This window comes from Xenopus laevis, chromosome 8L (genome assembly GCF_017654675.1).
Source record: "Xenopus laevis strain J_2021 chromosome 8L, Xenopus_laevis_v10.1, whole genome shotgun sequence".
NCBI classification, from domain to species: domain Eukaryota; kingdom Metazoa; phylum Chordata; class Amphibia; order Anura; family Pipidae; genus Xenopus; species Xenopus laevis.
Window position 1 is genome coordinate 45,250,903 of NC_054385.1, and position 15,933 is coordinate 45,266,835.

At 42.4% G+C, this 15,933-nt stretch overlaps 1 long non-coding RNA gene across 1 annotated transcript in view; it reads left to right on the forward strand.

The window, feature by feature from the left end:
* The window catches only part of LOC108698413, a 69,225-nt gene that overhangs the window by 10,579 nt on the left and 42,713 nt on the right, over nucleotides 1–15,933 (forward strand). The gene's annotated exons all lie outside the window — the stretch shown is intronic.

The following is a 15,933-nucleotide window of genomic DNA, read 5'->3' on the forward strand; positions in this document are numbered from 1 at the left end:
AATTTAATTTGAATTTAAAAAAAAAAATCGAAATTTGAAATTTTTCATGTACTGTCCCTTTGAGAATTCAAACCTGCCAAATTGGTGTTTTAGCCTCTGGGTGTCAGGGAGCCGGGAGCTCCCTCCAGGGAGGTAGTCAGGATCGAGGAGGAAGCCCTCTTGAGGGTGCAAGGTCGCGGTGTCCAAAGGGTTAATCAAAGGGGTAGTCAGGATCCAGGCAAGAGTTCACGGGCAGACAGATAACAACAAAGTCCAAAGTCCAGGCAAAGGGTCAGAATAATAATCAGGAACAAGATTTAGCTATAGAAGCTCACAGGGAACCCAGGATACACACAGGAAATGATTCCTATACTTGGGCGCCATTCTGGCGTCTAGGTAGCATTTTTATTTTCAAATTTGGCGCCATAGTGACGTCATTGGCGTCCTTGCGCTGACGTCATCGCGCCAGCACCGCTACCCACGTGGCGGCCATGGGCGCCGCCATTTTGGGAGCGATGCCGGCAGGGGAGGACGCGCCGCCCGGAGCTCCAGGACCTGCTCCGGGCGGCGATCGTGACAGTACCCCCCCCTCACGGGGGGCCTCTGGACCACCAGGACTGGGCTTCTGGGGAAATTTAGAGTGGAAATCCCTCACAAGACGAGGAGCATGCACATCAGAGTGTCCTTCCCAGGAGCATTCTTCAGGGCCAAAGCCCTTCCACTTGATGAGGTACTGAAGAGAGCCCCTGGAGATTCTGGAGTCAAGGATCTTCTCCACCTCATATTCTTGTTGACCATCCACAGAAATAGTAGGAGGGGGAGACTGGTTCACAGAAAAGCGGTTGGAGGTAGCGGGTTTCAGCAAAGAGACATGAAACACGTTGGGAATTCGCATCTCAGGGGGAAGCTGAAGTCTGAAAGCCACAGGATTGATCACCTCCGAGATGGAGAATGGACCCACAAAATTCGGACCCAACTTAGGAGATGGCACCTTCAACCGAATGTTCCTGGAAGACAACCAGACTTTATCACCAACCTTGTAGGGAGGAGAGGGTCTACGTCTACGATCTGCAAACGTCTTGTGAACCAGAGCACTCTTCTCTAAGTTCGACTTGGTTGCAGCCCAAATAGCAGACATGTGGGCTGCATGGTCATCAGCAGCCGGGACGTCGGACAACACAAAGTCTTGGGGGAAGGCTTGAGGATGCTGACCATACACCGACATGAATGGAGACCTTCCAGTGGAAGTATGGCAAGCATTATTATGAGCAAATTCCGCCCATGGGAGGAGATCAGACCAGTCATCTTGACAAAGGGAGACGTGATTCCTCAAGAACTGTTCCAAAGCTTGGTTTACTCGTTCAGCTGCTCCATTAGTCTGGGGATGATAAGCGGAGGAGAACTGGAGAGTAATACCCAGATCTTTGCACAGGGAACGCCAAAACTTAGCAGTAAACTGAGAACCTCTGTCAGAGACCACTTCCACAGGAAAACCATGCAGACGGAAAATATACTGGATGAAGAGCTGAGACAACTCCACAGCAGAGGGAAGCTTCCGCAGGGGAATGAAATGGGACATCTTACTAAAGTGGTCAATCACCACCCAAATCACAGTGTTACCACTAGAGGGGGGAAGTTCAACAATAAAGTCCATTGCTAAATGAGTCCATGGACGAGATGGAATAGGCAATGGTTGTAATAACCCACTGGGGCGAGCATGGCTAGGTTTGGATGTAGCACAAACGGTACAAGCAGCAACAAAGTCTTTGACATCTTTTCGGATAGTCGGCCACCAGACTAAACGTCGAAGGAGTTCAAGAGTCTTTTCTGGACCGGGATGTCCAGCTTGCTTGGAACAGTGGGTCTGTTGAAGAATGGGCAGACGTAACCCGGAGGGAACAAACGCCATCCCAATGGGGGTATCAGGAGGAGCAGAAGATTGACCAGCCAGAATTTGATCAGCGAATTGAGGGTACAAGGAAGCAATGATCTTGACAGGAGGAATAATAGGCTCTAGTCTTTCAGGAGTACGATCCACCGGAGTGAAACTTCGAGACAGAGCATCGGCCTTCCGATTCTTGGAGCCAGGGCGAAAAGTCAAGACGAAGTTAAATCGAGAGAAGAAGAGAGACCACCTTGCTTGTCTGGGATTCGAGGGCACCAAAGGGTGTAGCGAGGGTGCCAGTGACTGGGAGGAGGGATGGCAGAGGAGGGGATTGGTTAACAGGGAGGTGGTTAGAGCAGGATAGGTTGGGGTAGAAGGGGAGGGTGTGTATATATGCTGGCAATTACTTACCTGCTTCCTCTTCCCCCTGGATCCTGGAGCGCTGGTGGAGCTGCCCTCCCAGAAGCGTGTCCAGTTTCCCATCATGGCAGACTTGCTGGCAGAGCAGGTGAGGGACAGAGTCCTGCAACAAGGTTCAGGCTGGGTGGAAGAGCTCCTGGCTGAGCTTGTCCCCACTGCCTTGTTGCCTGGTACAGGGCGCTGCAGGCCTGCTACTAGACGGACCGCTGCAGGGCCTGCGCGCCGTTCCCACCCCCCCTCCCGCCTCAGCCCTAGCCCTCCAAGGCCCAACACACGCGGCGCTCGTAAGAGAGCGACCGCTCGCAGCACCTCTGCTACTGCAAAGGCGTCTGCTCCTCCTGCAGCGGCTCCTCAAGTGCCGTTAGTTCAGGCACAGCCGCAACGTCTTCGCAGGGCGCAGTCAGGGAAGCGCCTTGCTGTGCGCATCCCTTCGCCTGCCCCTGTGTGTGCGCAAGACGCCATTCACCCCCCCCCCCCTACAGTCTCTCACAGCCACACAGCATGTGAGGATACACATGCTGGGCAAATGATTACTTTAGCCCCAGCCACTCTTAATGCCCCCTCTGTAAATTCTGTAGGGGATAGTGACTCCCCACTGTTATATGGCACCGCGGATAATGCCTGTAAGGGGGGTTCACTTAGGCATATGCCACATTCCCCTGTTAGTGAGGACATTTCCCCAATTTTCCATCCTGCACACAGTAGTGATTATGTGGGTGAGCGAGGCCATACCCGGCGGGGGGTCGATAGACAGCATAGCCCGTGCTCCAGCACTGGGCGGGTCAGGCATGTAGCCCGAACGCCTAGGGCTACTGCTCTCAGACGAGGCTCTCGGGTCCATTCTCCAGCTTCCCATCACTCCTCCTCATCACAGTCACCGGCTGCATCAAGACGAAGTTAAATCGAGAGAAGAAGAGAGACCACCTTGCTTGTCTGGGATTCAGCCTCTTGAGAGATTGAATGAACTCAAGATTCTTATGATCTGTGTAGATCGTGACTGGGATCAAGGAACCTTCAAGGAGGTGACGCCACTCTTCTAAGGCAAGCTTAACCGCCAGGAGTTCTCGATTTCCTACATCATAATTTTGCTCCGCAGGAGAGAACTTCTTAGAGAAGTACCCACATGGATGCAGCTTCCCATCAGAGGGATGTCTTTGGGACAAGATAGCTCCAGCTCCAACTTCAGAAGCATCCACCTCGATGAAGAAAGGTAACTCTGGAGCAGGATGGCGGAGAACCGAAGCAGAAGTGAAGGCATCCTTCAAGGATTGAAAAGCTTCAACAGCAGGCGGGGGCCATGAGCTGGGTTTACCCCCTTTTCGGATGAGGGCAAGGATTGGAGCAATACGAGAAGAGAATCCCTTAATGAATTGCCGATAGTAGTTAGCAAAACCAATGAATCTCTGGATTGCTTTAGTGCTCAGGGGTAGGGGCCACTCTTGGATTGCAGACACTTTCACCGGATCCATCTCGAAACCCTCTGGGGAGATGATATAGCCCAGAAAAGGAATCTTGGACACTTCAAACACACATTTCTCCAGTTTGGCAAAGAGAGAGTTCTTCCTCAAACGAGAGAGTACTTCCCTCACCTGAGAGCGATGGCTTGCAAGCTCCTTGGAGAAAATCAAGATGTCATCTAGGTACACGACCACAAATTTTCCCAAGAGATCCCGGAAAATGTCGTTCACGAATTCTTGAAAGACAGCGGGGGCATTGCAGAGACTAAAGGGCATTACGAGGTACTCGTAGTGCCCATCACGAGTGTTGAATGCTGTCTTCCATTCGTCACCTTCCCGGATGCGGATAAGGTTATACGCCCCACGGAGATCCAACTTAGTGAAGATTTTAGCCCCCTTCAGTTGGTCAAAGAGTTCAGCAATCAGGGGCAAGGGATACCGGTTCTTAACGGTGATTTTATTAAGACCCCGGTAGTCAATACAAGGATGTAGACCTCCATCCTTCTTTTCCACGAAGAAGAATCCAGCCCCGGCAGGAGAAGTAGAAGGGCAAATAAACCCCCGCTGGAGATTCTCTTGGATATATTGCTTCATGGCAGTGGTTTCTGCTGGAGAGAGAGGATAAGTACGACCTCTAGGGGGCATGGTTCCAGGCAGAAGATCGACAGGACAATCGTATTGTCGATGTGGAGGAAGGAATTCTGCAGACTTCTTACAGAATACATCAGAGAACTCCCTGTAAAAGGAGGGTAGAGTCTTCAGATCAGACATAGAGATATTCACCCTCTGGAGGGGTTCAGCAGGAAGACAATGCTTCTGGCAAAATGGGCTCCAACGGGAAATCTGTCCTGCGGACCAATCAATGGTGGGATTATGCAGGCGCAGCCAAGGGAGACCCAAAACTACTGGAACGGATGGGCAGGAAATAATTAGGAACGAAAGTCTTTCTTTATGCAGCGTCCCAACCTGCACAGGCAATTCACCAGTCGTCATGGAGATAAATTCAGCCTCCAGGGGTCTGTCGTCAATGGCAGTGACACGAAGCGGAGTGGACAATGGGAATAAGGGAACTTCCATGTGTTTGGCGAAAAGAGCGTCCATGAAGTTCCCAGCAGCTCCAGAGTCAATGAAAGCTGAGCCGACAATGGTCTTAGTGGCTAGGCGAATAGGAGGAGAAACCTGTGAGTGTTCTCTTGAGACTTCGGAGTAGTGCCCCCTACATGAGTTACCCTAGATATACCTCGGGGAACAGAACTCGTGGGCTTCACCGGACAAGAGTTTGCAAAATGAGACTGTCCGCCACAATACAGACATAAGCCAGCCATTCGTCTACGGAGTCTTTCTTGTTCGGAGAGACGAGCCCTTCCAACTTGCATCGGTTCCTCCGGAGGAGAAGGAGAAGCTTGAGCAGCTGGAGTTTGCAAGAGAGGTCTCTGGAAGCGAGGTGCCAACAAGGGTTGAAATCGTTTACAACGCTCCCTCTCTACTTGATGCTCTCTGAGACGAGTGTCAACCTTAATGGATAGTGCAATCAGATCTTCCAGCAGATCAGGGAACTCCCTGGAGACAAGATCATCTTTAATGCGAATAGATAGACCTTGATAGAATACGGCCTTATAGGCATCGTCATTCCAGGAAGTCTCAGCCATCAAAGTTCTAAAGTCAATAGCACAGTCACTGACACTGCGGTTTCCCTGACGGAGTTGCCGAAGACGAGAAGGGGCATTTGTGACCTGACCCGGGGCATCAAACACAGTACGAAATGCTTGAAGAAAAGCCTTGGCATCAAAAGTCAGTGGAGAATTCTTCTCCCAAAGAGATGTTGCCCACTCAAGCGGTTTGCCCACCAAACGAGACATCACATACCCCACCTTGGAACGTTCATTGGGGAAGTGCGAGGGTTGAAACTCGAACTGGATCTGGCACTGTGTAGCGAAACCTCTGCAGGCCTGTGGGTCCCCACTGAAGCGAGGAGGAGGCGGAATACGAGGCTCACCAGACGAGAAACCTGTGCTAGACGAGACGTCCGCCATGGGAGGATTTACAGCCGCTTGGGAAGCGGGAGACGCTGGATGCACTCGGGAGAGAAGGGTATCGAGTGCCTGACCTATGCGGTACTGCTGGGCTTCATATTCCTCCATGCGGGATGCCAGTCCGCGGAGTGCTCGTCCGACATCAGGCGTAGCTTCCTCTGTAGGATCCATGGCCCAAGTATAATGTCAGGGAGCCGGGAGCTCCCTCCAGGGAGGTAGTCAGGATCGAGGAGGAAGCCCTCTTGAGGGTGCAAGGTCGCGGTGTCCAAAGGGTTAATCAAAGGGGTAGTCAGGATCCAGGCAAGAGTTCACGGGCAGGCAGATAACAACAAAGTCCAAAGTCCAGGCAAAGGATCAGAATAATAATCAGGAACAAGATTTAGCTATAGAAGCTCACAGGGAACCCAGGATACACACAGGAAATGATTCCTATACTTGGGCGCCATTCTGGCGTCTAGGTAGCGTTTTTATTTTCAAATTTGGTGCCATAGTGACGTCATTGGCGTCCTTGCGCCGACGTCGGCGCGCTGACGTCATCGCGCCGGCGCCGCTACCCACGTGGCGGCCATGGGCGCCGCCATTTTGGGAGCGACGCTTATAAAATCTTTTCATTTTTTGCTATAAAAACAGCCCCTAGTACTTGAGTTAGTCCTTATTGGAGGCAAAACAATCCTGTTAGATTCATTTAATTTAATTAATGATTTTTTAGCTTAAGGTATGGTGATCTAAATTACAGAAAGATCTGTTATCCGGAAAACCCTAGGTCCCAAGCATTCGGGATAATAGGTCCAAACGTGTTCTTAAAGCAATATTACTTGATAAAACCTTTTTCCAGCTCTCAAGCACTGGCAGCTATAAGTTTACAGCCATCATAGAGCAACTAAGCAGCAGTATGTCCACTCTTCTGATATTTATTACACTGCAATATTATGAATCCATATGTAAGATAACAGCAACATGGCTGGTAAGCAGAATTCTCATTGGTGAATTATCTTGCAACTGTAATTCATTGTTTGGCCAGTGTTATAAATACTGCACTTTTTAAATTAAGCTCCTGCTCTCCTCCCTTCTCTGGTGCTCAGACTTAAAGTATAGTACATGTATGGGACCTGTTATCTAGAATACTTAATACCTGCTGTTTTTGAGATAAGAGATCTTTCCCTAATTTGGATCACCATATCTAAAGTCTACTAAAATTTAATTTAAAACATTAAATAAACCCAATAAGCTTGGTTTGCTTCCAATATGGATTTATAATATCTTAGTTGGTATCAAGTACTAGGTAATGTATTTTAGGGATGAGCAAAATATTTTGTCCAAATGTCTGATGATTTGAGAATTGTTGAGCGGTGTGAAATGACAAGTTGCACAAAGAAATGCCCATTGACTTTAATGCCACATTTTTGCAGTTTCATGAGTTTTTGGAGGAGGTCAGATTTACACTCCACTAACTGTTTTATTATTACAGAGAAAAGGGACATTTTTATTTGATTAAAATTGAATCACAGGGAGATGGCCTTCATCGAAATTTTCTGAATAAACCCATGCATGTTTAATAATGTCACATAAAGAAGTCCATGAAGCCAGTTACCCCCTTGGATAATACCGGTCTAAGATGAGCGCAAGACTGCCCTGGAGTGCAGACAGGCTGCTGTTTCATGCTGCTCAGATCTGAGCGATAATCTGCAGCTCTAGAAGTACAGAGAAAGCCCATCCTGTCCCCTGCCAAGGTGCTAGAGACTCAGAATGTGAAAGGTGCCACTGATGAGATTGACCCTGCTGCAGAGGTACCTATATTCTACAGTGTGAATGCCTCTGAGAGCACACCAGTAAGTGGGCCACCAAATGATTATTATTGACAAGGCTACAAGTGTGGCCCCTGTGTGAGGATAGGTTTTGTTAGCATACCTGCTACATGGGAGTGGCTACTAAGTCCAAAGGTAGAGGTACTTTGGTAAAAGGTAGCACTACCTGGGGTATAAGAGCTCTTGGGAAGGGACATTGCATTTTAACTGAACTCTGTGGTCATTAACACCTTCAGGGTTATATATGTTTGTGTATAAAGCCAAACAGACAATACACTTTTCTAACAACTTACAGTAAATACTTAAATGCACCTGCAGAAAATGTTGTGATAAACAACCAATGATTTGGACACAGAATCATCTTTAATATCTGTAACAACCTTGTAACCTGTGAAAATTCAGTTGTATCACAGGGGTTTGAACTTGAGTATTTAATGTAAAAAGCCACGGGGAGGTCTGGAAAAATGTCTTTGAATAAAAGCTGCAGAGTAAGGCATGCAATATCTGAGCAGCTTGATGAAAGGCAGAAAAGGAAGTGTGTGACAGCTACAATATTTCACCATGCACTGGATGATGACCTTTTAATGCATAAACAAGGTTGATTTCTGTCAAGTGCCATTTCAATGACCAATTGCAATTCAAATTATTGGGTCACTGGTAATGCAGGAGGTATTGCCCATAAATATATGAACCTGTAATTTAATAGAGCTTTAGTACCAACTGTATTTTTACATACTGATTTAAAGGAAGATACACTAGCTCACTTTTAGAGCAACATTAATCTTACATACAAACTGGCATTTTTGATAATAGGGATTATAATACTATACACAAATGTGCTTTTTCATACTTTAATGTTGCTTTAATGTTAGATACTCATCTGCTTTTGCTGCATATATAGACATGGGGTCCCTTATTGGAAACCTGTTATCCAGAAAGTTCTCAAATACGGGAAGACCTATGGACTCCATTTAAAGAAGATGTTTAAATGTTAATGTTAAAAAATGATTTCCCTTTTTCCTCTGTAATAGTAAGACGGTACTTTGCACTAAGCTGTATGAATCAATATTGGTGGTTATTGGGGTTATTTTATGTTTAAATGCTTTTTTAAGTAGACTTAAAGGGCACCTCTTGTCAAAAAATATCCTCAACTAAAGGTGCCGGCTAATAGAGCCACACTCTGATTGGATTACAGTAGATTTTTTTAATAAAAATTGCCTACCTCAGCGCTAGGACACTTGCACTGGGAGGGATCTCACAGTGTGAGCAGCCATAGCGGTCAGAAGGCAAGCGCATAACTCACTTATGATGCCACGCACATGCACATAATGAGCTAGTTGCAGCATTTGCTCATTATGTGCATGCATGTGCCCCAACATGATCGCTTGCACCAGGAGCTCCCTTCTGCCACAGGTGGCCTAGCACTGGGGGCAATTAAAAAAAAAATTATGGTTACTCCCAAGCAGAGTACGGACTTTATAAGCAAGCACCTTTTGTTGGGGATAATATTTTTTGGCAACAGGTGCCCTTTAATATATTGTGCCCCAAATTATGAGAAAAAAGCCTTTATCCAAACAACACACTTACTGGGGGCCCACTATGCCTCAAAGATGCTGCTGCTCCCGCTGCCCTCCATATCCCTGCTGCTCTTTTGGTTCTTTGCAAAGGGTTGTGCATTCCACAGTGGAACACATGGCTTTCTTGGATTTCTCTGCAACATATTGGGCAGACAGAGAGAGAGAGAGCGTGCGCCAAGCTGCCGTGGGAGCACAAGGAAAGAAGAAGAAAACTTTGCTCCTGGTATTTTTCTTGTGCAAGTTAATAATATCAATCTATCCACTGATCTTACAGGTATGTATAGAATTAATGGAGTGCTTATTGTATATATTTCAGTGATCTAACTGACATGTCTTGGATTTATGGATTGCTTATTGTACAGTAATTACACTGGCACAGCTGGGTTTAATATGCTGATTATCCATTTTTGTAGTGATTATACTAGCAAATATAGGGTATTTATGTTGATTATTTATTTTCTGTAGCATTTATACTGGCTCGTCTAGGGTTGATACACTTTCTGTAGTATAATACTGGCATGTCTAGGGTTAATATATGTGTCATCCATTTTACTTTAAATTGGCATGTCTGTGGTTAATATCCTCATTATTCATTTTGTATTGTAATTATACTGGCACATCTGGATTGTGTTAGTAAAATGGGTGTTTTATTTAGGGGCATGGCCAAAAAAGTGGGTGCAATTTCAAAAAATCAAAAGAAGCAAAATGCAATAAAATCACTTAAATCCAATGAAACCATACTTTTTTTCTTCATAGTGTCAGAATTACAGTCTGATTAATAATATTTTTTACGGACAGAAACAAGTGAACAACACCTAAGCAGAGCTCAAAATGCAATAAAATGACTAGAATGTCTAAAATTGCACCAAAATAGCCAAAATTGGAATACAAAAGATATTGCACAGTGCGTTTCACAAATATACTATTTCGAAATGGCAATCATTTTTTTCAGACAATAAAAACACATGATGCATTACGAAGAAAAGCCAGAAAATTGTGTAAGTACATTAAAGTGTGCGTGCACTAGGTAAAATGCGTGTTGTGTATGTGTGTGAGTCCTGTGAATGTGTAGAACCCCCCACTAACTTGGGGTGTGCAGGCTGGAAATCAGGCTGGTCCACAGAGAAGGCATCCAGAATGAAGAGAGTGCTGTAGGATCCGGGTCAGGGGGCCACAGCAGACGCATAGATTTCCCAAGCTGCTGCAGCCTAGGGGACCCATGGTCGATTTCGCCCCAGGTGCCACTCATGCCCCCGCTCTGCTTGGAATGAACGAGGAAGCCGCTTAAAAATCAGCTTCTCCACTGGCAGACCCTGAAGTGCAGGAGACTGTAGAATCTATGTTCTGTGGTTCTTCAATACTTTTTTGAAAAAATATTCAATGGTACTTTCATTCCTGTCATCTCAGAGGGGGAAAATGTACCTTATTCTAATACATTCAACACCAATGTACAAGAGTAAGATACATTCATACTGTAGTCCCTTTTAAATTCATAATATCTAGCATATGGAATGCACTAATTATCATAATAATTTTTCGTTAATCAGGTTCTTTCTAAGCAAGCTTGGCATCTGTCAAAGAATAAAAATGTATTAATATGCCTCACCTAGAGAACATTATTTATTACCAGAGCACTTGCGTATGAACAAGATGTTTCTAGCATGGCAAAAAGCCAAAAACCATATGTTTTGATGTATGTGTTTATTAGGGCAATTTAGGCTCATTGATATCTTCAGTTTTTCAGAAAATGCATGTTTTTTTTTTATATATCTCAAATGGCTTTGAAACTCGAATGGTATCTTATTTAAGAAAAAAAATTCGAACAAATATTACCGACCCGAAAACACAAATCAATTTTCAATCAAACTTGAATGCAATTTGAATCATTTTTTCAGAAAAAATCTTGAATGTCAGGAAGGCTATTATTAACATCTTCAAATGGGTCAACGGACTTCTGCCATTGACTTCTTCATAAACTTGGCACGGTTTAGGTGGTAACCTATCGAATTTGAGTAACTTCCAGGGTCAAGGTATGATAGATCTCGAATTCAAATTCAAATTTGGATTCTTTTTTTGACCAAAAATTCAGCTCGAAAATTTTAATTCTAATTCAAACCGTTATATACTGTATGTGTGTGTGTGTGTGTGTATGTATATATGTATGTGTGTGTATATATATATATATATATATATATATATATATATATATATATATATATATATATATATATATATATATATATATATATTAATTGATGCCTTAATTTTCCCATGTACCTTTTACTTGAACTTTGTTTTTGTTTTTATATTGGAGACCCATTCTTTAATTAGCAGGTTCCACTGCCCAGGGAATTTATACTTGGCAAGAGAATAGGGTACTGTTAGCACGTGACAGTTAATGGCAATATTGTACTAAGGTTGGCTGGCTGGAGTTCATGGAAAATAAATGACATCATATAAAAAAAAAATCGATTAATTTATGGGAAGATCCTATGACTGGCGGCGTGCAGGAAAGCCCCTGCCATCAACATAGAGTGTCTCATTAATTCTACAGCAAAAAGAGAAACAAATACTATTTTCTCTTTATACACACACTATTTTTTTTCAGCATAACCTCTAAAATGTAATAATTGTATTATGTAAATTGGATACATGTAGGTGCCCAAGAAATTCTAGTGTAAAATAAGTGTGTAAAAAGTGGAAGCATGTGATGCTGGTGTTTTTTTAATTAGTACAAAACAACTTTTGTACAGAATTTTACACGCTGCTACATATTCACATACTAATATTACTCTGGCCAGTAAATAAGTGTGTGTACCATGACAATAAAATGGCACGAGACTTATTGTACAGCTTTGTAAAGGTGCACTTTAGTCTATATTAAACATGATATAAGGTGTTCTTTAGTCTATATTAAACATGATATATTTATGCTTTAAAATTCCTTGGGCTCTATAGTAGGTTTATAAATAAATAAGGAAATCTGGTGATTTGCATTTATGCTCTTTTGCCAACCAGTCTCTTGCTTTGCTAAATGGCTGTTCTGTTGTCTGGGCTAGCCTAATGGCAGCATAATGAAAACTAAAAAATATATTTTTGCCTTCAACAAAAGCCATTTGGGATTGTGCACACGTCAGATCATAAAATGACTGCTAGAAAGTGATCCCGTTACCCCGGCGCTCTTTCCTCTCATTATGTTTCTTTCAAATTGAAATGGCGACATTAAATCGGTGAACTTGTGCGCGAGAGACAATGTTGTTGGGTAATCAGATGTAATTAGCTTACAATATACATCCGAGAGGTGCTTAAAGACGACTTGAGACATTTTAAAAGGTTTTTATTTGCAGGAGGTACTTTGCATATAAATATAATTTTATTGAACTGCATTTTCAATATTCCAAAATCCAATTGTATAAAACATTAGCTCAGTGTATAGTAAAACATAAATGCTATGCTTACCCTGAATGCATACATAGGACATCCATAGCACTTTACTGGATTCATAATAACACATAGAAATAATGGCAACTGGCAAATCATCGCAGCGTATACACATTTCCTATCCTCGACTTTTGTTTTTCTCCTTCATTATCTTTGCACGTGAGTGCTATTTACATATAGGCACATTTACAAGCGTTCAATTGGCATTTGTGGAAAGAAAAAACAATACTTCTGAAGTGCCTGCGGTGCTGTGGGTATGCAAGTAAGCCAAACCTGTGGGTACAACTACTTTGCATACTAACAAAAGTCAAGTGTTAACATTCAATGACTAGAGGTTAGTATATCTGTTTAGGTGTTGAATTCGGGTTGAAGTGCAGGCCATGCCTAGAGACAGTTAGCACCAATGTACAGATTGGGAAGAATCCCTTGTATACTGTACAGACATACAGGCACCATTTTGTAAAAGAAAAAAAAAATAGTTATTTTAAAATTATGATACGTTATATTCTCAATCCCATTTCACTCCGTAATCCCATAGTATAGCTAGTATCCCTTTTATAGATAAGAATAAAAAAAGGTGGACCACTTGAGTCTGAAATCATTAGAGATGAATGGCAGTGACTCTTAATACCTTAGTTACAATGTTTAAATTACATTTATTTGTCTTTGTTGTACAGGTTTGGGATCCGTTTATCCAGAAAGATCCGAATTATGGAAAGCCTGTCTCCCATAGACTTCAAATAATCCAAATTTTTACAAATTATTTCCTTTTTCTCTGTAATAATAAAACAGTACCCTGTACTTGATCCCAACTCAGATATAATTAATCTTTATTGGAAACAAAACCATCTTATCAGGTTTATTTCATATTTACATGATTTTATAATAGACTTAAGGTAGGAAGATCCAAATTAAAGGGGACCCGTCACCCCAGAAAATTATTCAAAATCCTATTTTAGCACATTAGTCAAGCAAAATTAACTTTAATTACACTATATAAATGATTTTAATCTTGTTTCCTTCAGTCTGGGAACTCCTAATTATAGCAAGCAGGCAGGAGCCATTTTGTGGACACTGTTGTTAAGGCAAGCCTTGCATCATCTCAGAATCTTGTTTGTTCAACAGAATGGGAGACCTGATGTCCATCCTCATGCCCTGGCTACACAATTAAACGGTAAAGAGAACAGGGGAATGTGTGGAGTGCAGTGACAACTAGGAAGTGCTGAAAGTGAAAGTAATTGTCTGCCCCGCCTTTTTGTCTAAGGCATAGAGGAGGGGCAGACAATATTTGATTGACAGCTGAGATTTTTAAATGAGCTTACAACGGCTATGAATGCTTTGATAAAAAATAGAAATTGGATTTCATGTTTCAATTGAAAAGGACTTTTAGTATACAGATTTTTGTGTCTGGATGACTGGTCCACTTTAAGGAAAGATCCGTTATCCGGAAAACCCTAGGTCCTGAGCATTCTGGATAACAGGTCCCACACCTGTACTAAAATCATATTTGTACTGTTTGCAGGTTCATATCTTTCTCCATTTTCATTAAAAGGAAAGATATTAAAGCTGGTGTAGAGACTCAAGAATTGAATGATTCTATTTGATTTCATTGTTTCTCTACCTGACAATGTATAGCAATACAATTGTGTGCCATGGAAAGGCATATTATAATGGTATTATGTTCAGATTCTTAACAAAGTTGGCATCATGGGTTAATTCACAATACATGCTTTTCTTATAAATCTCTAGTATAAAAGGATCTCTCAAATGAATATAATATGATGGCTTATTTTAATATAAGTAGCATAGGACATAAAACACAGCAAAACCTTGTATAAGCTTTGCATTGTATAAATGGAATGTAATAGTCTAAACTAGTTCCGGCTTCATGCAACATGGTCAGTTGAAATATAAAACTGACGAATTCTCGTATTGTTGGATTAAAGTCTGTAAAGTTGGCATGCCTTAATGTTATAAATACATCATGCTATACCCCTCTAGTTCTTGAGATCAATATGTTTATTACTATAGTATTGGATTTGTCATTGTAATTTCTCTGCTACAGGAAAATATTATTGTAATGGTGATCGTACCAGTTCCACCAAGGTGACAAATGTAAAACAGTTTCAAGCTAATTTTAGTTATTACAATTAGTGATGGATGAATTTCTCCCATTTTGTTTCGCTGAAAAAATTTGCGAATTTCCCTCGAAATGGTGAAAGATTTGCGAAACTCGAAAAATGACACCCGCGTCAATTTTGACACATGCAGATTTTCCCAGGTGTTTTGCAAATTTATTTGCCATTTACGAAACGTGGACTACTAATTACAACTCTTTAACTGGTTGCATTTTTATCAGAGCATCTCAGGCCTGCCGTATGCTTCATGGCACAGTCTATATTTTGGCTACACCAAAATATGCTATGAACAGATTTGGCAAAGCAAATCAATATGCCTGTATTTGTTGCATACAGAGTTACTGTTGTATTATTTATCTTGTTTTCTTTGACCGGGTTTAATTGGAAATTTAATTGGAAATTAATTGGGAATTGTGCCTCAACCAATATAATATAATAATATATCAAGTTCCAGAGAAGCTGTCAAAACCACATAACTTTATGTTGCATTAAAAGGTGAAATTTTAACAGCAGTGATAGTGTAGGTTGTTGCCTGTCTCCATTAGGACCATTCATCAAGCTACATAAACATCTAAACATAATAAAGCTAAGAAAAAAATTGGCCTACTTTCCATTGTAATATTCTATTTTTGTTGGTCCCTTTCAACTATAGTCATCAGACAGTTTAGGGGCAATGTCATAAATGCCACAAAGTGCCCATCAATTCTCATAAGTCATAGCGATCATTCAGATGTTTGCTTTCAAACATCTAACCCAAGGTTCCACAACCTTGTTTTACCCATAAGCCACAAAATATAAAAAAACTGGAGAGCAACACAAGCATGATGAAAGTCATGCAAAATGACTGACTATTTAGTAGCCCCTATGTGGATTGTCAGGCAACAAGAGGCTCTGTTTGGCAGTACCCCTGGTTTTTATTCAGCCAAAGCTTCCCTCTAGGCCTAGAATTCAAAAATTAACATCTGCTTTGAAGCCACTGGGAACCAAGGGGTTTTTGAGCAACATGTTGATTGCATGCCACTGGTTGAGGACCACTGACCTAACCAATAAATACTGCCTGCTGGAGGATTTCTTTTGGTTACTAGACCTTTGTACAAACTTTGCATCTTTTATTATATAACCTATTTTGTCTGTTTAGATATTGTTACAGTTTGGCCAGTAAATTAGCAATGTGGCTATGACTCCTACATCTAACATA